This window comes from Triticum dicoccoides, chromosome 6A (genome assembly GCF_002162155.2).
Source record: "Triticum dicoccoides isolate Atlit2015 ecotype Zavitan chromosome 6A, WEW_v2.0, whole genome shotgun sequence".
Lineage (NCBI taxonomy): Eukaryota > Viridiplantae > Streptophyta > Magnoliopsida > Poales > Poaceae > Triticum > Triticum dicoccoides.
Genome location: NC_041390.1, coordinates 598,998,915 through 599,003,137, shown reverse-complemented (window position 1 = coordinate 599,003,137; position 4,223 = coordinate 598,998,915). Strand labels below are relative to the sequence as shown.

General features: G+C 41.4%; 1 long non-coding RNA gene across 1 annotated transcript; it reads right to left on the bottom strand.

The window, feature by feature from the left end:
• Positions 1–556: 556 nt before the first annotated feature.
• On the bottom strand, positions 557–3,063 carry LOC119314535. The gene is made up of 5 exons (XR_005152344.1): positions 2,861–3,063; positions 2,660–2,771; positions 1,291–1,416; positions 1,005–1,144; positions 557–760 (listed from the first exon to the last, which is right to left on the bottom strand). It is a non-coding gene; the product is annotated as an uncharacterized LOC119314535 (long non-coding RNA).
• Positions 3,064–4,223: the final 1,160 nt, after the last annotated feature.

The following is a 4,223-nucleotide window of genomic DNA, read 5'->3' as shown; positions in this document are numbered from 1 at the left end:
GGTCACTGAAAGGTCATTGTTTTTCATTTACGACATTTTTGTGACCAAAAATAGAAGGTCAAAAGCTGGCGATTCTATGACCTTCTGTTTTGGTCGCTAGCTCTCTGCCGAGGCCACGTCGGATCCGACGTGGCAATCTGATGTGGCAAAATTGCGATCAATTGAAAAGGTCATTGATAAGATTCAGCCCGGTCCAATTAGGTGTTTTACATGAGCCGAGCCCAACAATTCAGCCCATTTGTTGTTTTTTCCTATGCTTTGATTAGCTACATGGGCTTGGCACAACAATTCAGCTTTTATGAGCTTCTTCCATTTGTTTGGGCCTCATCCTTTTTGCAATCTATTTCCTTTTTATTTTCTGAGATTTTATTTTGTTTCATTTTTTAAACGGTCTAGTGCTTGTTGGGCTGTGGCCTTCTTCAGCCCAATTATTTGTCCGGTATTAGATCTCAGCCTTTTGGACCAGCCTCTAGCCCAGTTACACACACGCACATCCAACATTATTTTATATTCAAATCAAGAAAACTCCATATGAAATTCAAATCATCCATCGCATCACATCAGGTTTACATAACAAATCATCTTAGGAATACATTTCCTTATAGAGGAATATAGAAGGAACAAAGGGAATATGCAATAAGACAATTATGGCACATCCTACAACTTGCCATCCTACAACAAGAAGTATATAACAGGAGAGTACAATGGACTTCATTGCTCTCTCTTGTGAGACTTGCTCCAGTTGCGAAAACTTGCCATCCTACAACAAGAAGTATATAACAATGAACTTCAAGAACATTACAAGAGCTAAACACCCAATCAACGCGAAGTGCTCAAAAATGCCTTAGCGCATGCATTCAAAATTTAGACACTTGACATAGCCTCATCAAGCATGCAATAAATTATAGAAAGTAAACAAGGACCAGACTTTACAATTTCAGACACATCCAACAATCCATGAGGCAAAATCATGTGAATACAAAAGGAGAGGCAGGAAGGGATACCAATTTTGATCCAGAGGGGCTACGAGTGTGGCCTTCTTCTGAAAGAGGTTGGCCCTAACACACCTTGTATAAGAGGTGCTGGGAGCTCATAGATTGTCCTGGTCAGTGAGCAGGTCCTCGCATCCGGTCATACTGCTAGCCTGAGTAACAGGAAAAATGAAAGGAACAATTTAGACTTGGTATTAACGAACAAAGACTGTAATCAATAGCAGATTAAGCGCCAATTTTCTCGGATGCAAGGAGAAGAACGAGCAAGACAACACAGAGATGTGGGACAATGCTGTACCTATAGATGATGTTCGCAGCCAAGGAAGACATGGGGCCAACCTTGCATGTGTGCGTGCTTCACCGGTGCATGCATCACCATAGCAGCCAAGCAAGTAGACATCATCGACATCTACTCACCGCTTTCCTGGCAATGGAGAAAGAGTCAAACAAAAAATATTAGACCATGATATGACACCAGACCATAGATTAGTAACTTTAAATCACAAAGTATATCCACAACACCATAAAATAGTCCCAAACTCGAGTGTTATTTGAGTATATTGCATGTAGTTTATTTTCATGAGTCCATAAATATGGAAGGGTTCAATACAGTCCTAATATAAATTCATATTACAATAGCTCGATAAGTCCAGAAATATGTTGTATATGCACGATAAGTCCAAAAACCCCAGTGCTATTTATTTACTGGTTTTACTGAATCACACTACATTACTGCCCTTATTAGAAATCTCTCGCATGAATCTGGGTGCAGGGTAGATGCCTTTTTTATATGTTCTACATTACTACCCCAAGAAACATTGGCTTTGAACGCTTGTGCCAACTCATTTATCAACAGACATATTCTAGCAAAGAGGCACTCTAATTTACCTATGTGGATCTGGACAGTTCCCCTCGCTCTACGAGAAGCTACCGAATAAACAGTTTCACACATATGTTGATTGGTTTTGATACTCATAACAAAAGGATGCAACATATAAACAGCAGCCACAACACAACTACAACGCGGCTCAAATTTCAAGTTGTTGTGATGTGCCTGTAGCATGCTGCCTAAGCAACGACAATGCATAGTGGTACAGCCGAGAGATCAGTAGCATCAACACATTTAGCCTACTTGGATCACACGCCCACGTACAGGCCCCAGAGACAATTCAACCAAATTGGCCAGGTTCGAGCAGAGCACAAAGGCAAAGACAAAGTATATATCAATGCCTACAATCTTAAGTTCAGTACACATCTCTTTAGAACAGAGTAATATTCAGAATTCATATATCAGTATATATTCAGAATTGAACCACCAACGACAACTTTACTAATATCTCTTTAGTAGAGAGTAAACACCAGCAAACTAATTTCTTCTTGAAGGGTAGTTTTACAACAGCAACAAGCATTAAAACAAGCTACTCTTGTTACTATAGTGCACTTCAGTACTATAGTTCAGTACCATATGCCTACAATCAGACACAAGCTTCAGTACAGTCAAAGTATAATTACAAATAGGAATAAGAATCAAACTTGTTACTCATGGGATCGTGGCACAGAGCGTTTAGTAAAGAGTATAACACAAGATACACTTACAAACACAAGCATCAATTCAGTGCAGAAATAAACAAGCCTCAGATTGTGAGCAGCAGTGTTAGATTGTTTACCTTCAGAGTTCTTCTCCCACCTCCCCATCCTTCACAAAGCCACCCTCCACCTGACCAAATCAAGCTTTCAGTTCAACAATCAACACCATTCACCTCTTCATCCTCACTATTTCTGCCCAGACACAGTCACATGAACAACATTTAGCTACACAGAGAGGAGACAAATTGATCCAAGACGAATAAGGTACTAGGATACATTACCTCCTGCCGTCCACAGGGACGCACTAGTAGTGGTACACGCCTTGTCAAATGGGATGAGGCCATCAATGAACTCCGGGACGACGTCCTCACTGGCGTTGTCCTTGGCGGCCACCATCCAAGTCGGGCACGCCCTCGCCATCAGGGGCGGCGAGCTCCTGGGCCTCCTCTGCCAGCACGCCCTGGTCGGACTCATCGCCGCACTCGTTGTCCTAGTTAATTGCATGCACACAATGACCACCACTATCACAACATGATGTTTATATAATAGCTTAAGTGATCTTAAATAGCTAGCAACAAAGTCTACTGCAACATCTCAGTCAATTAAATCACATATGATTGTGGGACTTTGATTAACCAAAACAGTGCAACTCAATCTATTATAAGACAAAATAATGCTCATTTAACAAAATATCAACACCAAGCACTCATTCAACTGCACCAAATTAACAGTAACATAATATGTATGGTTAATGTTCAAACACACATGTGAAATCATATTGTCAAATGCATGCACATATACCACTAATATCTTTGCAGCAGCATTTGCCTGCCATTTTACACATTAAATTAGATTAAGCATGTGAAGCAGTTAGACATGCATCTCCATTTTCACGACACTGAGAATGGTAGTAGAAAAAAAAATCGACAAGGTTACAGACATGTAGAAAAGTAAGCAAGCGAGCAAGCAAAACCCTGTAGCTCACTATTGTAGATGTCGTCATCCTTCTTGTGGGTGTAGCGGCCGGCCTCGGGCATCATCGCGGCCAGGAGGAACCCGCCGCCAAAGTAGACAAGGGGCATGGGGCAGGAAGCGCTCCAACTACAAGGCGGCCACGCGCGGGGCGACGGAGTCGTGCGCACCTGGACTCCATGTCTGAAGGAGCATGGAATGTGATGTCAGCATTCCCCTTATGTCTCTCATTGCCAATTGGTACCTGCCAAATAAATTCAAATCCTTGAGTTGACAGTTACCCATGTTGCTCAGTTTCTTGGTTCAAACAAGCTAAGGTAAAACCATCTGAACTATGTAAGCTCAACCTTTAACAGATACATCTCCCAGACTAACTAAGGATTTGAGTTCTTATTTCAGCCAGATTATCTAACCAAGGTAGCTGCAGTGGTTCAGTTTAATCTTGAACCAGTTAACAGTTTTAATGTAGTCTTTCAGTAAGTAGAAGCTAGTGAAGTACAGCAATGAGCAATCACCTCCATGGCTACCACATTCCATAATACGAGTTGCTTTACGAAGATGCTGGCATAGCTAATCTCTGGTGGAAGCATTACACCTCAAAGGATACTTCAGCAAATAGAGACCACACTTTACATTTGAATCTGCGGGAATTTTAACACATATACAGGTACT